The sequence below is a fragment of the Cetorhinus maximus genome, chromosome 24 (genome assembly GCF_964194155.1).
Source record: "Cetorhinus maximus chromosome 24, sCetMax3.hap1.1, whole genome shotgun sequence".
Taxonomy (NCBI): Eukaryota; Metazoa; Chordata; class Chondrichthyes; order Lamniformes; family Cetorhinidae; genus Cetorhinus; species Cetorhinus maximus.
In genome coordinates, this window is record NC_135902.1 from 11,135,811 (window position 1) to 11,160,272 (window position 24,462).

A 24,462-nucleotide genomic window follows, 5' to 3' on the forward strand; every position below is an offset into this window, starting at 1 on the left:
GAATGTAGTGATAGCAGGGGACAGTTTAGTGAGGGGGATTGCCACTGTTCTCTGCAGTAAAGAGTGAAATTCCAGATGGCAGTGCTGCCTGCCCGGTGCTCAGGGCTGGAGAGGAACTTTTTTTATTATTATTCATTCACAGGATGTGGGCTTCGCTGGCTGGGCCAGCATTTATTGCCCATCCCCAGTTGCCCTTGAGAAGGTGGTGGCGAGTTGCCTTCCTGAACCACTGCAGCCCATGTGGTGTAGGTATACCCACAGTGCTGTTAGGAAGGGAGTTCCAGAATTTTGACCCAGCGGCAGTGAAGGAATGGTGATATATTTCCAAATCAGAATGGTGAGTGACTTGGAGGGGAACTTCCAGGTGGTGGTGTTCCCATCCATCTGCTGCCCTAGTCCTTCTAGATAGTAGTGGTCGTGGGTTTGGAAGGTGCTTTCTAAGGAGCCTTGGTGAAGCTTACAGTGGGAGGGGGAGGATCCAGTCGTCATAGTCCATGTAGGAATGAGCAACATAGGTAGAACTATGAAAGAGGCTCTGCATGGAGAGTATGAGAAGCTAGGCACTAAATTACAAAGCAGAACCTCAAAGGGCATATTATTATCTGAGCCACATGCAAATTGGCGTAGGGTATGTAAAAGTAGAGAGAGAAACTCGTGGCTCAAAGACTGATGTGGGGGAAGTGGGTTCCAGTTCGTGGGGCACTGGCACCACAGCTGGGGAAATTGGGGGTTATATCATTGGAACGGTCTACACCTGAACTGTGCTGGGACTGGTGTTCTAGTGAGCTGCATAACTAGGGAAGTAGAAAGGGTTTTGAACTATATGGTGGGGGGCCAAGGGATCAAATTTGGGAAGATGTGGTAAATTGAAGAATAGAGACAAGGCACGAGGGAAAGGTATTATTGTTGGAAATGATAAACAGACTATGACAGGAAGGGACAGAGAGTACAAATCTAAGAGTAAATTGGGTGATAAGGCTAAAGGTTATAAAAATATTAAACGGACAAAACTAAAGGTTCTGTATCATGTAGGATTTGAAACAAAACAGATTAACTGATAGCGCAGATGGAAATAAATAAGTACAATCTGATAGCCATTACAGAGATGTGGTTGCAGGATACTTAGATTTGGATCTGAACATTGAAGGGTTCATGATAATTAGAAAGGACAGAAAGCTAAGAAAACGTGGAGGAGTAACTGTCAATTAATGATGGTATTGGCACAATAAAGCAGCGTGAAAGTTCAGGAAACCAGGATGTAGAAGTGGTTTGGGTAGAGATGAAAAATGATAAAGGCAAGATGTCACTTGTGGGACTGGTGTACAGCCCCCCTGGGCTCAGCCTCCATCAGTAACCATGTGGTAGGACGGGGCATAAAAGAAGAAATAATGGGAGCTTGTCAGAAAGGCACGGCGATAATCATGGGGGATTTTTAATCTATATATAGATACAGGTGGGCAAAGGTAGCCTAGGTGAGGAATTCATAGGGTGTTTGCGGGATAGTTTCTTAGAACAGCACGTTCTGGCGCCAACCGGAAAGCAGGCTATACTGGACCTGGTATTGGGCAACGAGACAGGATTAATTCATGACCTCATAGTGAAGGTGCCCCTAGGTAGCAGTGATCATAATGTGATTGAATTTTACATTCCGTTTGAGGGAGAGAAGAGTAGGTCTAAGACTAGTATTTTAAACTTGAATAAGAGCAATTATGAGGGTGTGAAAGCAGAGCTGGCTAAAGTGAACTGGAAAATTAGGCTAAGGGACAGGTCAATAGAGATGCAGTGGCAGACATTTAAGGGGATATTTCAGAATACACAGAATAGGTACATTCCAATGAGAAAGAAAAATTTCAAGGGGAGAACGCACTATCCAGTGTTAACTAAAACAGTTAAAGACAGTATCAGACTTGGAAAAAAAAAGCATATAATTGTGCAACGATGAGTGGCAGGTCAGAAGATTGGACAGAATATCAAACAAAATTTCAAGGGGAGAACGCACCATCCAGTGTTAACTAAAACAGTTACAGACAATATCAGACTTGAAAAAAAAAAGCATATAATTGTGCAAAGTTGAGTGGCAGGTCAGAAGATTGGACAGAATATCAAACAAAATTTCAAGGGGAGAACGCACCATCCATGGTTAACTAAAACAAGTTAAAGACAGTATCAGACTTGGAAAAAAAAAGCATATAATTGTGCAAAGATGACTGGCAGGTCAGAAGATTGGACAGAATATCAGCAAAGAATGACCACAAGATTGGTAAGGAAAGAAAAATTAGAGTATGAGAGAAAGCTAGTTAAGAAATATAAAGACACAAAGAGTTTCTATAGATATTTTAAAAAAGAAAAGACTTAACAAAGGGAGCCTTGATCCTGTAAAAAGCGGGACTGGGGAATTAATAATGGAAAATAGATGGCAGATGAATTGAACAGGTATTTTGCATTAGTTTTCATTATAGATGATGCAAGTAATGTCCCAGAAATGGCTGTAAGTCAGGAAATGGAAGGGACGGAGGAACTGAAGAAAATTACAGTCATCAGGGAAATGGTACTGAGTAAATTGTTGGAGCAGCAGACTGACAAGTGCCCGGGTCCTGATGGACTTCATCCTGAGGTCTTAAAAGAGGTGGCTAGTGAGATAGTTGATGCATTGATTTTAATTTTCCAAAATTCCCTAGACTCGGGGAAGGTTCCATCGGATTGGAAAATAGCAAATATAACTCCTTTATTCATAAAAGGAGGGAGCTAGAAAGCAGGAAACTACAGGCCAGTTAGCTTAACATCTGTCATAGGGAAAATATTAGAAGCTATTATTACAGAAGTTATAGCAGGGCACTTGGAAAGGCAGAGTTAACATGGTTTTGTGAAAGAGAAAGCATGTTTAAGCAATTTATTGGAGTTCGTTGAAGAAGTAATATATGCTGTAGAGGAATTGATGATTGTACTATACTTAGATTTCCAGAAGGCATTTGATAAAGTGCCACATCAAAGGTTATTGCAGAAAATAAAAGCCCATGACATAGGGGGTAACATATTGGCATGGATAGAAGTTTGGCTAGCTAACAGGAAACATAGAACCATAGAAACTAGGAGCAGGAGTAGGCCATTCGGCCCTACGAGCTTGCTCCTCCATTCAATATGATCATGGCTAATCCTCTATCTCAATGCCATAGTTCCGCTTTCTCTCTATACCCCTTGATGCCCCTTATATCCAAAAATTTATCAATTTCTTTCTTGAATATACCCAGTGACCCGGTCTCCACAGCCTTCTGTGGTAGAGAATTCCACAGGTTGACCACCCTTTGAGTGAATAAATCTTTCCTTATCTCAGCCCTAAATGGCCTGCTCCGTATCCTGAAACCGTGGCCCCTGGTTCTAGACTCCCCAACCAAGGTAGGGTGAAACAGAGAGTAGGCATTAATGGGTCTTTTCCTGGTTGGCAAGATGTAACGAGTGGTGCGCCATAGGGATCAGTGCTGGGACCTCAACTTCTTACGATTTATATAAATGACTTGGATGAAGGGACCAAAAGTCTGGTGCTAAATTTGCTGATGACACAAAGATAGGCAGGAAAGTGAGATGTGAAGATGGCATAAGGAGCCTACAAAAGGATATAGTGAGTGGGCAAGGAGCTGGCAAATGTGGTATAATATGTGAAAATATGAAATTGTCCATTTTGGAAGGAAGAATAAAAATGAAGCATATTATCTAAATGGTGAGCGATTGCAAAGCTCTGAGATTCAGAGGAATCTGGGTATCCTCGTGCATGAATCACAAAAGGCTAACATGTGGGTACAGTAAATAATTAGGAAAGCTAATAGAATGTTATTATTTATTGTGAGGGGAATTGAATACAACAGTAGGGAAGTTATGCTTCAGTTATACAGGGCATTAGTGTGATAGCATCTGGGGTATTGTACAGTATTGGTTTCCTTATTTAAGGAAGGATGTAAATGCGTTGGAAGCAGTTCAGAGAAGGTGTACTAGACTAATACCAGGAATGGTGGGTTGTCTTATGAGGAAAGGTTGGACATGCTAGGCTTGTGTCTGCTGGAGTTTAGAAGAGTAAGAGGTGACTTGATTGAAACATATAAGATCCTGAGGGGTCTTGACAGGGTGGATGTAGAGAAGATGTTTCCCCTTGTGGGAGAATCTGGAACTCAGGGTCACTGTTTAAAAATAAAAGGGGTCACACATTTAAGACCGAGAGAAGGAAAAAAAAAAAATTTCTGTGAGGTTCGTGAGTCTTTGGAACTCTCTTCCTCAAGAGTCGGTGGAAGCAGAGTCTTTGAACATTGCCAAGGCAGAGGTAACTCTTTTTCGTCATCTTTGACTCAAAACGTTAACTCTGTTTCTCTCTCCATAGATGCTGCCAAATCTACTGAGTATTTCAGCACTTTTTCTGTTTTTATTTCAGATTTCCAACAGCTGCAGCATTTTGCGTTTGTAACATTATGAACAAGTTGGGTTTCACTGGGAATTAGCATTTGTAAGATGAATTTGACCTGAATGCCATGATATAAATTAAACCAAAATCCCTTCAAAACCAATTGAGTATAATGGGTCAGAAAGCCTTCTTTCCCTCTTGGAACTTTTTCATTCTTGAACTGTGGAAGGTGGTGAGGTCAAAATGCCTCGTCCGCCTCCCACACTCTTTTCATCATCCTCGGGGAGGCCTGTTCTCTGCAATTGTCTCAGCTATTTCTTTAAGGTATTTCCTTTTTTGTAAGGATGTCTATCCTCAAACATTTTCAAAGGTTTTGCCTGCCCTTTATAACGTAATTTATTGTGTCAGGCATATCTTAAGAAATTCTACTCTTAACCATCACTGGGGGCATCCTATTATTACAATGTTTGCACTTCAGAAGCTATGTGAGGAAGCAATTGCAGACTGATGCTGTTGAGATATGGGGGAGGCATCATCAGAGGCCTTACAAATATGTTAACTAAGAATAATTGTCCTAATCTTTTTTGAGATGATGGTGTGTCTAGCTGACAGCGCCAAGTGATTTCTTTTTTCAAACTGAAGGTGTGTAATTTGTTGGTCTTTTGAATTATTTTGTACAGTGCTGTCCTGCTGTGCAACTTTTTTAGCGACCCCAGGATGTTAGCAGTGGTCTGCGAATGATACCTCAAGTGAGATACGTGGCTGTCGAGGTTTATATTCGGTGTGATGGAGGTATTCAAAATCATGAGGGAGTAGATAGGGAACAGAGTAGATAGGGAAAAATTGTTCCCATTCATGAGAACCAGACGGCACAGATTTAAGGTAATTGGCAAAAGAAGCGATGGCGACATGAAGGAAACATTTTCACACAGTGAGTGTTTAGGATCTGGAACGCCCAGCCTGAAAGTGTGGTGGAGGCAGGTTCAATCGAGGTATTCTAGAGGAAATTGGATTATTATCTGAAAAGGAAGAATGGACAGGGCTACTGAGAGAAGGCAGAGGAGTGGCACTAGGTGAATTGCTCCTTCAGAGAGCCAGTACTGACATGATGGGCTGAATAGCCTGCTGTACTATAACCATTCTGTGTTTCTGTGATACGCTGCAGCCTTCAGTTTGCACTCTGCCCACTAGGAGAGCGAGCTCTGCAGACACATACTTATATTTATACGTGTAGCTCCATTCCCTGGCCATTAATATTGTGATATTTTGAGAGTATGGAATGTTATTTTTCTGAAAATAATATTTTTTGAAAAATCACTTATAAAAGAAAAAAAACTTTCATTCATATGGAGCCTGTCACGTTCTTTGTGAAGCACTTGGGACTTTCACTGATTTACTTGCTGAACTCACTGTTGTTCTGAAGGACAGTGTGACAGACTATTTGCACATAGCCTCAGGCCTCTCAAACAGTTATGAATAAATCTGTTTTGACAGTGATAGTTAAGAACTTCCTCTTTGAGCAGTGCCATGGGACTGTTTACATCCACCTGAATGGGCGCAATGAGCCATGGTTTAAAATTTCTGCACAACTGAATGAAGTGCTGTCTCATTATTGTACTGAATTATCACTCAAAATCTGTGATGAAGGCCTGGAAGGGGACTTGAACCTCTAATCGTCTGACATGGAGGCAAATATGCCAACACTGAGCCAAGCCACCACACAAAGGTTTCCAAAGGGCTACCTGAACAATTTTTAAACTCAGATTCATTGCAGGTGTTATAGTCCATACAGTGCCCAGATCAATAAAATGGTTTCTGCCCTGGTGATTTTACACCCTTTGGCTTCTCCTCCAGCATCTTAATCGAGGAACCATTTTGATATTGAACCTAAATATTCAAATGCGAGGTGACATCACTGCCAATCTGCAACTTCATCCTTATCTACACTTCCAGAAGAGGATACTAGAGAGTGAGCAGCATTCCCCTGTGATTCTCCCTTCACATACACTGCCTAGAGATTGAATCTGAGACCTTGCTGGTTCCTATGCTTTCCAGAAGTGGAGACCATCCTTAATGCCGTCCAAGCTGGTTTTCATAAGGGGTACTGTGCATACGATCAAGTACTGGTGCTCAGCACCTACATCAGAAATGGCTTATAAAAGAACCTGAAGACAGGTGTGGTGCAGTGTGGCACACTAGCCTGCGTCCTAAAATTGTTCCAACCTGGGTCGGGATTGTTGTCGAAACATCCCTTTGCAACAGATGATGCAGAGTCCAACTTGGGCAAGGGAGAAATGCATGGCGAAGACAGGCCAGTGGACTACCACAGGGGCTCAGTGCTAGGCCCAACCCTTTGCAACATATATACAAATGACCTGCCAACAACCACCTCCTGCAGGTTTATCTATACTGATGACATCTGTTATGCCACCAAAGCCCCATCCTCCTGCACTCTGGACCGGATTCTTAACAAAGATCTTACAAAGTTGATGGACGACTGCGGTACATGGCATCTCACATTGAATCCCTCTAAATCCACATCAAGTATATTCTACCTCCACAATGCCAGTGCCAAAAAGGAATTGTCTATCTGCATGGATGGCCAGGGACTAAAGCATGATTTCAACCCATTATGCTTGGGAGTGACTCTGTATAGGACTCTGTGCTTCCGGGAACATCTGAAGCAAAGAGCAGCAAAGGTTAAAACCAGAAACAATCTATTAAACCAGACTTGTTACATGGCGTCGACATGGGCGCTGCTGCCGCAACACTTCAGACCTCAGCACTTGCCCTTTCGTTCTCATAGCAGAGTACTATGCAACTGTCTGGCAAAGGTCATGCACACACACCTTGTTGACACTCCATTAAATGCAACAATGCAGCATCATAACTGAAACTCTCCACTTAGCACCACCCCCTAACTTGGTTTTCTGTCCTCGCAAACATATCACTCTCCAACACACCTCCCGACTGACAAACGCTTAATCTGGTTGAAACCATCTGTGCTACACCTCATTCATGACTCACGTGATGACCATCTCAAGCCACCTACTGCCTGCCTTCCATCTTGGTGACCCACATGGAGTACCTTTCCTGAGCAAGATGTACCGGCACGCATCCTTTGGATCAAGGCATGGGAAACATGTGAAGTCACTAACAAATTTCTTGTGACAAACCCCATCTATTAATTAGCAGGCTTTGAACTGCAATGGCAAGTGGTCCTTGCTAAATAGGTTCAGGACAGACCAGGACCTCTGTGCAACCAACTTCACTGCTGGGGTCGCAGCACAAGCCCCTTTATATACTTGTGGAAAGATACAAATAATGCTGCACATTACCAAGTGTCCCCTCTACAGACTAACTGGTAGACTAATCACCTTAAACTCAACAAATGATGAGGCTATTGCTTGGCTTCAGGGATTTACATTCACTAAATAATAAGTACTGAGGGAGCACTGCAACGTCGAAGGTGCTTTTTTTTGGGTGAGGCAATAAACCAAGGCCCCAGCTGTCTGGTGCCGTGGCCAATATTTATCCCTCAATCAACATCACAAAAACAGATTATCTGGTCATTATCACATTGCTGTTGGTGGGATGTTGCTCTGTGCAAATTGGTTGCCGCGTTCCCTACATTACAACAGTGACTACACTTCAAAAATACTTCTTTGGCTATAAAGTGCTTTGTGATGCCTGGCGGTCATGAAAAGCGCTATATAAATGCAAGTCTTTCTTTCTTTTGGAGCTTTGTTTTTTGGCGCCTCAGCAGCATACCAGCCTGATATTCAAAATTCAAGCCCCTGTGTGCCATCATTGTAAAACAGTCAAACAGTTTCAAATGAAATGCAAGAATCTCCAATGTTGTTATCCAGAGAAATAATCGACCAGCGTTTAAGTTATCCTTGGCAACCTGGTCAGTACGTAAATGAGATTTATTAATAATCATTCAGCCCACTGTTGTTATAAATTATCTTATAAAACTACTTCTATTCTAAACCTGACCTCACTTTGTCAGGTTATATTTCAAAGGGTGCTTTGTAAATATCAGTAGAATGTACTGCACTTTATGAATTTCAGAGTAATTGGTTTCCTAGGTGCCCGCAACATGAATTTATAAGCATACTTATAAACATATTGAATACTACGCTGCTGTGATGGAAATCCAAGCACACAGCACTCGGCCATACAATCCAGGAGGAATCAGGCTGGAGCCTGGTCTTCGCTGAGCTTGTTGATCTCAGCAAGGGTCAGCAGTGCAGATGTCATAATGCCAATAGTGCCAATAAGGCCATAGTGCCTCTGGGCTAAACAGCAGAAAATACAAACAAGGTTTAATGATTCTGATCAGAGTGAAAAAGTGCGCACAAGATTAAGCTTAGCTGTGGTGCCTTCATCCCCCCATGGTTGCACTGTAGCACTCACACGTGAAGGGTGACCACTTTGCCAAAGTACAAAGGCAATTGGGGCAATGAATCTTTAGCCAAGCATCAATCAATGATTTCAAGTGAGCAGCAAAGATGTATAACCACTGCATCCAATTACAAATGACTGCTTTTAGGATTTTCACAGCCAACCTCTTTGCAACCTCATGATCACTATTGTTCTCCTGGGCAACCAAGAGCCTGGGAATATAGTGAACAGTATGATAACCATGGCTTTACATTGTTGTAATAACCTTTTGTGTTGTCCTTATAAATGACTCTAGATAGTTTCACTGAAAACAATCAGTGATTCCCCAAGAAATAAGTCTGGCTGAAATCCAATTTGTCATTTATGTCTGCGGAAATAAACAAATCTTTTTGTTAGAATCGTTTCATGTGCTTCAAACCAAATGAACCACAACTCAGATGCTGCATGTGGAAGACTGCACAATACTAGGAAACTTGTGGAAGATATTAACCAATTCAACTATATCACTTTAAAATCTATCTACATAGGATAGGTGCTCCTTAAAGTTTCTTCATTAATGGACGTATTACATGAGTTTTAATTCATTCCTAGTAGGCATTTTTCAATGGTGTAAGACTGTCTGAAATTGCTAATCTTGCTTAGATGGGCCACCGATTTGCTGCTATGGGAAAATGTCTCACTGGGGTAAGGGATGCTGCTGAGAGTTTGGGACTTCAACCTATTTGTTTTTAATCCTTTTCAGGGGATGTGGGCGTCACTGGCTAGGCCAGCACTTGTCACCTATCCCCAACTGGCCTTGAGAAGGTGGTGGTGTGTCGTTGCCTTGAACCACAGCAGTCCATGTGGTATATGTACACCACTATTAGGGAAGGAGGTCCAGGATCTTGACCCAGCGACAGTGAAGGAACAGCGATATATTTCCAAGCCAGGATGGTGTGTGGCTTGGAAGCAACTTGCAGGTGGTGGTGTTCTCATGCATCTGCTCCCTTTGTCCTTCTAGATGGCAGAGGTTGTGGGTTTGGGAGGTGCTGTTGAAGGAGCCTTGTGAGTTGCTGCAGTGCATCTTGTAAATGGTACACACTATGTCAGTGGTGGAGGGAGTGAATGTTTAAGGTGATGGATGTGGTGCCAATCAAGTGGGCTGCTTTTTCTTGGATGGTGTTGAGCTTCTTGAGTGTTGTTGAAGCTGCATTCATCCAGGCAAGTGGAGAGTATTCCATCACACTCCTGACCTGTGCTTTGTAGATGGTGGACAGGCTTTGGGGAGTCAGGAGATGAGTTATTTGCAGAATCCCAGCCTCTGACCTGCTCTTGTAGCCACCGTGTTTATATGGCTGACCCAGTTCAGTTTTTGGTCAATAGTAACCCCTATGATGATATAGAGGGATTCAGCGATGGTAATGCCATTTAATGTCATGGGGAGGTGGTTAGATTCTCTCTTTTTGGACATGGTTATTGCCTGATACTTGTGTGGCGTGAATGTTACTTCCACTTATCAGCCCAAGCCTGGATATTGTCCAGGCTTTGCTGCATTTGGACATGGACTGCTTCAGTATCTGAGGAGCTGCGAATGGTGCTGAACATTGTGAAATCTTCAGTGAACATCCCCACTTCTGACCTTATGATGGAAGGAAAGTCATTGGTGAAGCAGCTGAAGATGGTTGGGCTGAGGACACTACCCTCAGGAACTCCTGCAGCAATGTGCTAGGTATGACTCCAACCAGTGGAAAGTTTTCCCCCCGATTCCCATTGACTCCAGTTTTGCTGGGGCTCCTTGATGCCAATTATTGGAGCTTAGTCCATTGCTGGAGCCAAGCAAAAGGAAAGTTTCCTCTGTATCCAATCATATTATATGTGGGAAAGCAATGGTTGGTGTTGTCACTATGTACTGAAAATGGAATGTATTCCAATTCAGCAGCAATACTCTCCTTCAACATAGTGATCAGAACATTTACAAAAATGAGAAAGCTTAAAACAAAAATTAGAATAGTGCAAAATGGGAACTTGAGAAACAGGTTTCTAAAGTTTAACTGCAATCGTCCATCACCTTGAATGTATAATAATGACCCACTGTTATTTTAATTACAAAATCTATTCATTGTCTACACTGCAAAGAATATTACTAGTATGTATATATATGCAGTTCCATGAAATGTTTCGACTTCGCATCAGTACAAAATATATGGTGCAGCTTAGGTGTGAAGCCTCGAGAGTTGCAAGCAGTATGTTCCCTTCTTGAGCAAGTATGGCTAGCAGATAACTGGAATGGCCACTCAGTCAAACTTAAAAATTCCTAGGTTGTGCTGGACTACCATTTTGGCTTAAAAACTACAATGGCATAACTTAAAGTCCATATCCATGCCATCTATTCCAGACTCATTGCATGTTGTTAGATTTGATCTTTTCATAGATACTAGCAATGGGCGATTAACAGCTGCAGTGTCAAAATGGCTTGAAATGTCAAAGATCTTGGGACACTTGGAACTCTTTGGAACAACACTGACCTTGAACAAAAACACTGTCTTCCCTAGGTCGAGTGAGAGCTAAGGACAGCAGGGCCCAACAGTGCTTGTTGTGGTCCAGCTATGTCTGGCAATAAATGGTTAAACCAAATGTGCATCATATAGATTCAAGTCTGTGCCGTTGGACATTCAGAAGTGAATGTGTGGGCTGTCCTGAGGACCAACAAAGGTGAACGAGAGTATGGATTTTATTCATTGAAAATAGAATTGTGTTTCTTATATAAATGCCTTAAATAGGAAGGGATGTGGAGAGAGAATATTTGTTTAATGTATTTATTTACAGAAAAATAATTTACATGCAAGAAACTGATTTGAGGTTTCAAGAAATGTCGGTATTCAGGACTGTGTGGAAATCCACCAGGTAAAATCGCCTTTGCTTCTATGCTGTTCCCTGACTATAAGAGAAAGCCAAGGCCTGAATTTTTCAGGTGGCGGGTGGGGGCGGTCGTGGAGTCAATCGTCGCCTGTGATTGCCAACTAAGGCCCACCCAGTGTAATACGTGAGCCGTAGCGCTCAGCACTACCTGTGCGGGCGGGGGGTGGGGGGAGGGGGGGAGGGAGAGTCAGGGTCAACGCTTTTTCGCACCTGCGCGAGAAAGAGCGCTTCAATCTCCCTGAGGCACGGAGCTACCTCAGGGAGATTGAATCAATATTAAAACAATTAAATAAAGGATCTTAAAAGTTATTTAAACATGTCTCCTCATGTGACTGTGTGAATACATCTTTATTTATTTAATAAAAGCTTTAGGAAACCTCATCCCGCTCATGGATGAGGTTTCCTAAAAAACGCGCAGCATTACTAATGACTTTCTTAATGGCCTTAATAGGCTGTTTACATATCAATGGGTGTGCAGCCGACTCCGGCGCGCGCCTGCCGGACGAAATATCCCAGGACAGCGCGATGCCCAACATCATCACACGTCATTTTATAAGTCAGTGTGTCGGGCCCGCCCCCGCACGCTGACTGAAAAAACCTGCCCCAAATGTGTCTTGGAGTAACTCAATTGACACCGGGCCATTACTTCAGGCTGGCCAGCGTGTCCACTTGAAGCTGTTTAATACCAAGATGCTTTGCACACCCCATTGATACGCTGTGTTCACAAGGATTAACTTTTAGACGTGTTCCAAATCATGGCCCCATTTTCTCAATGAACCTACTCCACAGTGCTTCTCCCATCAGTGCCATGGCTGTGCTGTTTGAGCAGCTGAGAAAATGTATATTTAGAAGAAAATATTTCTGTAACCTCGAGGATATACTCCCTCTAGATTTCTCCTCTAGTAGCTAAAGAGTAATAAATTGATAATAATGGCAATGAGGCAGTGCTTATTTGCAGAATGATACACAAGTCAGCCATATATCTTGGTGTTTTAATGACCTGTGGCTGTTGTTCTCATACAGATACCAGTTTGAGAACAGCATTCAGTTTAGCTGAGGCTAGGCTGGTAACACTAAATTATACTGCTAATTCCACAATGTTTTCTGGTCAGCTCGAGTACAGCTTACAAGTAACTCTCACCAATAATCATGTTGTCAACATTAAAATGCGATTTCAATCAGCAAATGGAATGGTGAGCTCCCTGCAAACATTGCAAAAATTGTGTCACACTGGTTGCATTTATACTGCAGCTAGTGTGAAACCAGAACAGAACTGTGAGTCTGTCTATAGAAGGTGGTGTCATGCTGTCTAATTAAATTTGAGCTGTACAATACTTTTCACAATAATGAGAAGCCAGAATCACATTATATTGGTATCAAAGAGCATAATTGCCCACTGAGAGAGAAACTTGCACAGTTTCAGGGTCCTGATGTATACATGATTCTTAAACCCCTGTTCTGTTATCTGTATCCATCTCTGCACATGTGTATATAATGTATTAAGGGAGCAGTATTATTCCATTTCTAGTGATTTTTTTTATTTAGCAGGTAGTGGATGTCAGGCTCTGACAGTTCACCACATTATTGTGCTATTGTTTTGTAAATTTTGAAGATTTTCATTGTAGATTTCATTTCATTGCATGGTATTGGGAACAATGCTTTGGATACATGATCAGTCAACTAGCTGACAATTTATAATCTGATCACTGAGATTCAGTTGCTGCCCATTGTGCTCATTTTGAAGTTGTGTTCATCCAACATTTGAGTCTCTTTTATTTTCCATTTCACATCTGCAGAGCTCTACTCTAGTAAGCATCTCTTCATGAGAGGAGGGGAGTCCCTGTCCTGAAAACCTCATGTTGATTTTGTGCAGGGCTGTTAGTTGTCCACCTCAGCATTAAAGAACTGGTATCCCTGGTTTGGGCTTGCTTTGAGCAAAGTGAGGAAGTAGGGAGGAGCACTGCAACTGTCCTGTGTGTCCTCAAGCTGTAGAGGAGAGATTCAACCTGGACATGTGTTCCTGACTACTAGCCACTGAGCACATTTGTAGCATCTCATGTCCAGATGCTGACTGGAGGGTTGAGTGTGGCTCCTCAACACTTAAAAGCCTGATTGGTCACCTGTCCTTACTGCCTGGACTCAAGTGTGACCATTCTTCAAATACGAGGTACCAAAAGGCTGTTGGTGTAGTGTTCAATTGTTCTGTGTTTGAGTATGCATATCTGTTGACTTATCTATGCTCACTGTGCTTGATTGTTTAAGCCTGGGCGTGGAGTCAGAGGAAAGTAAACAAAGCTGTAGGAAGAGCTGGAAGCTAAAGCTGAAGCATGGAGTGGACATTTTAAAGCACTGAAAATAAAGTTCCTGCATACATCAAAGCTAGTGTCATCTCTGCATAGATCCAAGATATAAAATAGACAACAAATGGCTACAAGGATGGGATACAGAACAATTGAACACTACTGTTGGCGTCAGTAAAATTGTACCTGAATATGGGTCGGCACATTTAGGAGGGCTAGGGTGAAGAATTGCAGTTGCATGCACTGGAAAGCTTTGTGTTCAGTTTGTATAAGTATTTGCTAGGGTTGCCACTCTTTGGGATTGTTCTGGAATCTCTGGGAATTGAGGATTAATCTCCCTGTGGGCAAAACTGGAGAAACATCACCGGAGTTTTGTGAATTTTTTTTTTCAATTTCTTAAGAACATTTCAATTTCTTAGTTGTAAAAATGATGGGGTAGTTGGAAGGGGGGAGGTCATGAGATAAAACCTCCAGGGATACGGCCAATCAGAGTTTGCAATCCTAGATTTAGTGAAGAACCAGTACAACTATGAACCTACAAACATACATATGAACGTAAGAATCAGGCACAGGAGTAGGCCACTTGGATCCTTGAGCTTGCTCCACCATTCAGTAATATCATGGCTGATCTGATTGTAACCTCCACTCCACATTCCTGCCTACCCTTGATAACCTTTTGCCCCCTTGTTTATCCAGAATATATCTAGCTCTGCCTTAAAAATATTCAAAGACTCTCGAGCTGAGAAAGTTTTTTTACAATTTATGCTGTGGCCCTTTTAATAGCTGTTAAGTAACCTAGGAAACTAACTACTACCTGTGCACCATCATGTTACCATGGAAACCATTGCAGTTGCAATATGTAACCCGAGTGCTGGTAGTACAGGAGCAAAGCAACAACGGATCCCATTCAAATGAAGAAGGCCACATGTAGAATTTACTGATCCTTAGGACACACAAGCAGTTGGCACCTGTGGAGGTTTTGAATGGTGATCTTACCAGAAGCTTGAGTTGTTGAAAGAGCTGAAAGTGCATCCACCCTGCTAGAAAAGCAAAGAGAAAATGCGATTATAGTCGCAGATTAAGTGGTTGCCATGGAGACAGAGCCATGTAAACATGGGCGCATAAAGGATCCACGATCACCTCTTGGGAAACATCTACCACTAGGCAATGTGATTTCCAGCCCTGCACACGAAGGTGCAGGCAAGCAATACAATAGAAAGGGCACCATAAATGAACTGAGGAAAGAAGGAAAGATTTTTTAAAAAAAGGAAAGTTTCATGTAGAGCAAAGAAAACAAAACAATAGCAGATGAAGGTGGAAAATAATCGCCTTGAATGCAGCAAAGCGACATGAATAGAATAGTTTCAAAAATATCTAACTCTGTCAAAGAATTGCCTTTTTATTAGAAAGCTAGTGCCTGCTTCCCTGTGTGTGCCAGTGGAGTATGTGGAACTGACCACTGCCCATGGCTATTCCAAATTGCAATGACAGGATCATCAGTATGGTCAGGCCAGACACATCAGTGCCCTGTCTCAGACCAAAGACAGGAGTGGCCTGAAAAAGCCTCCATGTCCAACTGCAGCTGTGATTGTTAAAATTAAGACAATTAATCCCCTCTGGAATTGTTCAGAGCCTTTTCCAGAACTTCAGCGGGACACATACCTGCTCAACTAGCAAGAGTTCCACGGAGGACTTTTATGGATGTACGGGTGGAATTCCTGCAATTGCCCAGGAACCTTCCCCCTAACTTCCCCCAGCCCCTCCTCCATCTGTCCATCCCACTGATGTACCTTGGAAATAGAAGGGAGGGAGGAACTCAGGAAAATTACAATTACCAGAGAAGTGATACTGAGTAAGTTGTTGAGGCTCCAAGCTGACAAGTGCCAGGGTCCCAATGGGCTTCATCCTAGGGTCTTAAAAGAAGTGGCTAGTGAGATAGATGATACATTGGTTTTAATTTTCCAAAACTCCCTAGATTTGGGGAAGGTCCCAATAGATTAAATTGGAAGATAGGAGATGTAACGTCACTATTCAAAAAGGGAGGGAGACAGAAAGCGGGAAACTACAGGTCGGTTATCTTATCATCTGTCATAGGGAAAATATTAGAAGCTATTTTGAAGAAGTTATAGCAGGGAACGTGGATAAGTTCAAAGTAATCAGGCAGAGTCAACATGGTTGTGTGAAAGGGAAATAATATTTAACCAACTTATTGGAATTCTTTGAGGAAGTAACACGTGCTGTGGATAAAGGGGAACCGGTGGGTGTACTGTACTTCGATTTCCAGAAAGCACTTGATAAAGTGCTACATTAGAGGTCATTGCGTAAAATAAAAGCTCATATTATAGGGGGAAACATATTGACATGGATAGAAGATTGGTTGGCTAAGGAAGCAGAGAGTAGACATAAATGGGTATTTTTCAGGTTGGCAAGATGTAACGAGTGGTGTGCCACAGGGAGCAGTGCTGGGACCTTAACTGTTTACAATTTATATAAATGACTTGGATGAAGGGATGGATGGAATGGTTGGCAAATTTGCTGATGACACAAAAAAAAGGTAGGAAAGTGAGTTGTGAAGAGGACATAAGGAGGCTATAAAAAGATATAGATAGGTTAAGTGAGTGGGCAAAGATCTGGCAAATGGAGTATTGTCAGGAAGATATAATAATTTTCATAATGTTATTGGAATTTATTGTAAAGTAGAGTAATAGTGGGGTCTGTGTTTGTGTGTGTCTTGATTGAATTAAAGGCAGCTGGTCTGAAGGCTTTGATGTAACAGAAGATAAGTTAGGTTTGAAATGTTAAGTAGGCAAACATGGGGGAAGCTTTAGGATGTCAGGTGTAAAGGAGCAATTGCATTTTTAAATAAACCAGGCTAGATTGAGTTCAAAAGAGGGAGTGAAATGTTACACCTAGCCAGGAGAAGTTAAGAAACAGTGTGTCTATTTTTCCCAAAGATTACTGGTAAAATTGGTACTATAACAGATTTTATTATTAGAGAGGTAAAAGTCCAAAGACATAGTGAAACAATGGGAATTTGCATTCAAAGGGGAAAATATGTATAAAGGAGAGAAGGCTGTGTGTAAGGGAAGGCATTCTAAGATCTAAAACAAGTGTGAAAAGCCTCCAGCATCTAAGCCTCAAACTGCTGTCTACAAGAAACTGAAGCTAAGAAAAACTCACTTTGAATTTGGCTGTTCATGGTATTGTGTGTTACTTTGCCTGGGTCTTTTAAAATTTATGTGTCTTACTGTTGCCTTAACGAAAGTGTAACTGGGGTTTAGATTAATTAGGGGATTTAGAAGTTATCATGGTAGTAATTTGTCGATCTATGTATGTGCTTAAAATCATTTCTTCTATTAATAATGGTTTAATTTAGTTATGTAGGAAACGTATAAGGCTTGATGGCCTTTTACTGAATTCAAAACCTGCATCTTGAAATAAGTACAAATTGCAAAAATAGTTGTGGCAGCTGCTTCAAGTTTCCCTCTGGGATTTGGGCAGCTTGGCAGTTACCATCCACCTGCTATAACAAGTATAATGTGGAAAAATGTGAAATTGTTCATTTTGGTAGGAAGAATGAAAGAGAAGCATATTATCTAAATGGTGAGAGGATGCAGGGGGATTTGGGTGTCTTAGCGCATGAATTGCAAAAGGCTAGTATGCAGGTACAGCAAGTAATTAGGAAAGCTAATAGAATGTTATCATTTATTGTGAGAGGAATTGGATACAAAAGTAGGGAGATTATGCATCAGTTATACAGAACATTAGTGAGATCGCATTTGGAGTTCTCTGTACAATATTGGTCGCCTTATTTAAGGAAGGATGTAAATGCATTGGAAGCAGTTCAGAGAAGGATTATCAGACTAATACCAGGAATGGGCGGGTTGTCTTATGAGGAAAGGTTGGATTGGCTAAACTTATATCTGCTGGAGTTTAGAAGAGTAAGAGGCAACTTGATTGAAACATATAAGATCCTGAGCAGTCTTGATAGTGTGGATGTGGAGAGGATGTTTCCTCTTGTGGGAGAACCTAGAACTAGGGGTCACTGTCTAAAAATAAGGGGTCACCGATTTAAAATGGAGATGAGGCAAAATTATTTCCCTGAGTGTTGTGAGCCTTTGGAACGCTCTTCCTGAAAAGGCGGTGGAAGCAGAATCTTTGATTATTTTTAAGGCAGAGGTGGATAGATCCTTGGTAAGCAAGGGAATAATAGGTTATCGGGGGTCGGCGGGATGCAGATTTGAGGTTACTATCAGATCAACCATGATCTTATTGAATGGCGGAGCGGGCTTGAAGGGCCGAATGGCCTCCTAATGCTCCAAGTTTGTATGTTTGTACCAACTATCACCACCCCCCTCGGCTGATGAATCAGTACTCCTCCATGTTGAGCAACAATTGGAAGAAGCATTGAGGATAGCAAGGGCACAGAATGTATTCTGGATGGGGGACTTCAATGCCCATCACGAAGAGTGGCTAGGTAGCATCACTACTGACCAAGTTGGCCGAGACCTAAAGGGCATAGCTGCTAGGTTGGGTTTGTGGCAGGAGGTGAAGGAACCAACAAGAGGGCAAAACCTAATTGACCTCGTCCTCACCAGTCTACCCTGTCGCAGGTGCATCTGTCCGAGATGGTATCGGTAGGAGTGATCACCGCACAGTCCTTGTGGAGATGAAGTCCCACCTTCATATTAAGGATACCATCCATCATGTTGTGTGCCACTACCACCCTGCTAGATGGGATAGATTTCAAACAATCTAGCAATTCAAAACTGGGCATCCATGAGGCACTGTGGGCTGCCAGCAGCAGCAGAATTGTACTCAACCACAAGCTGTAACCTCATGGCCCAGCATATCCCCCACTCTACCATTATCATCAAGCCCGGGGATCAACCCTGACTCAATGAAGAGTGCAGGAGGGCATGCCAGGAGCAGCATACCTAAAAATGAAGTATCAACCTGGTGAAACTACAACACAGGACTACTTGCATGCCAGACAGCGGAAGCAGTATGTGATAGAGCTAAACAATCCCACAACCAACAGACCAGATCTAAGCTGTGCAGTCCTGCTACATCCAGTTGTGAATGGTATTGGACATTGAAACAACTAACTGGAGGAGGAGGAGGAGGCTCCACAAATATCCCCAACCTCAATGATGGGGGAGCCCAGCATATCCATGCAAAAGACAAGACTGTGAGGCATTTGCAACGATCTTCAGCCATAGGTACCGAGCGGATGATCGATCTCGGCCTCCTCCTGAGCTCCCCAGCATCACAGGTGCCAGTCTTCAGCCAATTTGATTCACTTTGTGATATAAAGAAATGGCTGAAGGCACTGGATACTACAAAGGCTATGGGCCCTGATAACATATACCGGCAAAAGTACTGAAGACCTTTGGAGGACAGTGATCATTGTGTCATAATGTTTAGGTTAGCTTTGGAAAAGGACAAAGAACAATCTAGAATAAGAATAATTAACTGTGGGAAAGCCAGCTTCAATGGAGAAAACGTGGATCTGGGCCGAACAAATTGGAATCAAAGGTTGGCAGGAAAAACAGTACATAAACTAGGGGGCTACCTTCAAGGAAGAGCGAGTAGAGCGCAATCAAGGTATATGTAATATAAGGGTTTGGCACATACAGAGTTAATGTGGCACTGGGTATAGTACTGCCCACACAGTGATGTAAAAAGTCACATGACCCAGACTCAGGGAGGTCAGTGTGGTAAAAACAAAAAACTGCGGATGCTGGAAATCCAAAACAAAAACAGAAACAGAAATACCTGGAAAAACTCAGCAGGTCTGGCAGCATCGGCGGAGAAGAGCACAGTTGACGTTTCGAGTCCTCATGACCCTTCAACAGAACTAAGTAAAAATAGGAAAGTGGTGAAATATAAGCTGGTTTGGTTGGGGGGGGGGGGGGGGGGGGGTTGTTGGGACAAGCAGCCAGTGATAGGTGGAGATAACCAAAAGCTGTCACAGACAAAAGAACAAAGAGGTGTTGAAGGTGGTGATATTATCTAAAGGAATGTGCTAATTAGGAGTAGAAGACAGGACAGATAAGTTACAGATAGCTCTAGTGGGGGTGGGGGAATACTGAAAGGTAGAAATAAACAATGGGTGGAAATACATTTAAAAATAATGGAAATAGTTGGGAAAAGAAAAATCTATATAAATGATTGGAAAAAACAAAAAGGAGGGGGAAGAAATGGGAAGGGGGTGGGGATGGAGGAGAGAGTTCAAGATCTAAAATTGTTGAACTCAATATTCAGTCCGGAAGGCTGTAAAGTGCCTTGTCGGAAGATGAGGTGCTGTTCCTCCAGTTTGCGTTGAGCTTCACTGGAACAATGCAGCAAGCCAAGGACAGACATGTGGGCAAGAGAGCAGGGTGGAGTGTTGGAATGGCAAGCGACAGGGAGGTCTGGGTCATGCTTGCGGACAGACCGAAGGTGTTCTGCAAAGCGGTCACCCAGTCTGCGTTTGGTCTCTCCAATGTAGAGGAAACCGTATTGGGAGCAACGAATGCAGTAGACTAAGTTGAGGGAAGTGCAAGTGAAATGCTGCTTCACTTGAAAGGAGTGTTTGGTCTTTTGGTTATCTCCACCTATCACTGGCTGCTTGTCCCAACAAACCCCACCCCCCAACCAGCTTATATTTCACCCCTTTCGTATTTTTACTTAGTTCTGTTGAAGGGTCATGAGGACTCGAAACGTCAACTGTGTTCTTCTCCGCCGATGCTGCCAGACCTGCTGAGTTTTTCCAGGTATTTCTGTTTCTGTTGAGGTCAGTGTGGTGTTGAGCAGAAACGCGTTAAGACCTAAACGTAGCTCCTAGCCTGGACCCTTTACTGTGCATATGTAAATAGTTTTTCGTTTTAATAAAGACTTACAGTTAACCTACTGAACTCTACAAAGACCTCGTTAAGAGGCACCATTCGCTAACCAACAGCCTTCCAGTAGTCTATTCCCTCAAAAGGGAAGGGTAGGGTAAACAAATCCGGAGCTCTCTGGATAACAGAAGAGATAGAGGTTAAGATGATGAAGAATAAGTGTGCTTGTGATAGATGTCAGGTGGATAATACAATGGAGAACCAGGCTAAATATAGAACGTTCAGATGGGAAGTGAAAAAGCAAATAAGAGAAACAAGGAGGGAGTATGAAGAGACTGGCAGCTAACATAGTAGGGAATTCCAAAGTCTTCCATAGGCATGTAAATAGTAGAAGGGTGGTAAGAGGAAGAATGGGCCAATTAGGGATTAAAAAGGGGATTTATGCATGGAGGCAGGGGGAACAGCTGAGTTATTAGGGGAGGTGGTGGCATAGTAGTATTGTCACTGGACTGGTGATCCAGAGACTCAGGGTAATGCTTTGGGGACCCAGGTTCGAATCATACCACAGCAGATGGTGGAATTTGAAATCAATGAGTATCTGGATAGGCTGACTATATTAATATTAGACAGGCTGTCTATTCTTAAAGCTGATAAAATACCAGGACTGGATGAGGTGCATCCAAGGATACTGAGAGAAGTGAGAATGGAAATTGCTGAGGCACTGGCCATAATTTTCCAGTCTTCATTGGACTGAGGAGTGGTTCCAGAAGACTGTAGGATTGCAAATGTTACACCCTTACTCAAAAAAGGGTGTAAAGATAAGCCCAGCAACTACAGGCCAGTCTGCTTACCTTTGTTGGTGGGTAAATTTCTAGAAACAATAATTTGGGACAAAATGAATAGTCACATGGACAAATGCACGTTAATTAAGGAAAGCCGGAATGGATTTGTTAAAAGAAAATTGTGTTTTAACTAACTTGCTGGAATTTTTTTGAAGAGGTAACTGAGAGGATTGATGAGGGCATTGCTGTTGATATGATGTACTTCCAAAAGGCATTTGATACGAAATTGGCTCAGAGACAGGAAACAGAGTAGTGATTAATGGCTGTTTTTTGGGCTGGAGGAAGGTTTGTTCCTTGGGATCGGTGTTGGGACCTTGCTCTTCCTGATGTGTATTAGTGACCTAAACCTTCATGTACAGGGCACAATTTCAAAACTTGTAGATGAATTGTGAGAAGGATAGTGCAGAACTTCAAAAAGACATAAGTGATTCTTTTTTGTTCGAAGAACATTGAGAGACAATATCAAATAAAGGATACAATTCTGAAAGGGGTACAGGAGCAGAGGGACCTGGATGTATATGTACATAAGTCATTGAAGGTGGCAGGACAGGTTGAGAGCGTGGCTAATAAAGCATACAGTATCCTAGGCATTATTAATAGGGACATAGAGTACAAGAGCAAAGAGATTATGTTGAACTTGTATAAGACACTAGTTTGGCCTCAGGTGGAGTATTGTATCCAATTCTGGGCATCACACTTTAGGAAGGATGTGAAGGCGTTAGAGAGGGTGCAGAAAAGATTCATGAGAATGGTTCAAGGGATGAGGAACTTCAGTTATGAAGATAGATTGGAAAAGTTGGGACTGTTTTCCTTGGAGAAGAAATGGCTGAGAGAAGATTTGATAGAGGAATTCAAAATCACGAAGGGTCTGGACAGAGTAGATAGGGAGGAACTGTTCCCATTCGTGAAAGGATGGAGAACTGGAGGGCATAGGTTGAAAGTAATGAGTAAAAGAAGCAAAAGCGACCTGAGAAAAAACTTTTTCATGTACGAGAAGCTAGGGTCTGGAAAGTACTGCTTGAGAGGGTGGTGGAGGCAGATTAAATCGAAGCATTTAAAAGGGAATCGGATAGTTATCTGAAAAGGTAGAATGTGCAAGGTTACGGGGAGAAGGTGGGGGAATGGCACTAGGTGAATTGCTCATTCAGAGAGCTAGTGAAGACACAATGGGCTGAATGATCACCTCCTGCACTGTAACAATTTTGTGATTCAGTGAAACAATCCCTTACCTCCATGAAGCTCAGATCACTGGCCAGAACTAAAGACATGAGAGAGTTCTCCCATAATTAAATATATAATCCAAAGGTCTTGGAACCCAGTTTGTTTGATCATTCTTAATTAACATTATCATAATGCAAATTGTTGCACAGGATGCTGATGAGCAGGTGTTTCCAACAATTTCTGGTCCTGTGTAGTTACGAATCTTTTGGCCATGTATAATTCAATGAGCACCGACAATAAAGCCCCTGTATCCCGACTTGTTGCCATATTAAATTGCCTGACCTAATTTCCACTGATGATTAAATTGGAGGCACTTTGAATGTAACCCACCTGCTGTTGGGAAACTGAAGTTATTCAGCATAATGCTAGTTTTACATCATGTCTGATTTTACACTTTACTGAAGCCAGTGAAGATTTATATTGGGCGGGGCATAAAAACCAACATTCCACTCAATTCTGTGGGTTTCCCAGTTGGCAAATTCTGTTAAAATAATCCCCAGGTAATTAGTCTCTTTTTCTCCATTTTGAAATTGGATAATTAAGCAGCTTCCATTTTAATTCCAGCTAGTTCAGAGCTTTGATAGAGGAATAAGCAAGCACTAATCTTTGCATTGCAAACATCTATTTTTAAAAATTCTGTTTCATTAACTCAATTAGTGTCAATATATCACAATTTTGCTGCAGGGGATAATGTGATACCATGACACTAAATATATGTAGCGTGGTTGAAAGGAAAATACTTCAACCCATTCTAATACATACTGGCATACATCTGACAAATTAAAGAATGTAATTGGTGGTGTAAACCTTTGCACCAAAGCCTCATTATACTGATTTTACCCTAAAATAAAGAATAGCAACACATTCTCTCCCTATTTAAGTTTTTAAATAATAAAAAATGCCAGAACATTTATTTCCTTCAAGCTATCATTTGGGAAAATAAGAGTAAATTTTATTAGGGTAAAGTGCAAGTTTTGAGTTTGCACTAATCCAGACGAGGAAGTTCACAGTACAGTAAATGCAAATCAAAAGCATGTAGCAAGGCCTATAGGCAGTGTAAACACTGAGACAGAAATGGTGGAATGTGATACATAGCTAGGCAAACCCTGATGATGAAAGGTTCAGCCTGCCAACTAACTAATCTCGGTCAGGGTAAAAGTGAGGACAATTTAATCAACCTTACTATTACCAAGCAAAAGTCAGCCTCCTGATTGTTCATTTTTGGAGATCACGAATGGTGTAAGTGTGCTGACCTCTGTGAAGGATAGGCTACCTATACATGGGAGGCAGTTAGCTCAGTTGGCTAGATGGCTAGAATGTGATGCAGAATGGTGCCCACAGCACCGGTTCAAATGCCATATCAGCTGTGTTAGTTCATGGAAGCCTACTTCCTCGACTTTCCCCATGCTTGTGGAGTGGTGCTCCTCAAGTTATACATAAACAGTTGTCTGGCTCTTAAGGGAGAGAGATGGTCCTTTGTGGATTATGGCTCATACATGAAAACTGGTAGTGTTGGCACTGCCAGGCAAGCATTGCTACAATCCATATCCAAATATAAGAGCGAGCCTTTGGGAGAGAGAAAG

The 24,462-nt window shown here is 42.2% G+C and overlaps 1 protein-coding gene across 6 annotated transcripts in view; it reads left to right on the forward strand.

The window, feature by feature from the left end:
* The window catches only part of gas7b (growth arrest-specific 7b), a 418,502-nt gene that overhangs the window by 265,224 nt on the left and 128,816 nt on the right, over positions 1 to 24,462 (forward strand). The window lies entirely within an intron of this gene.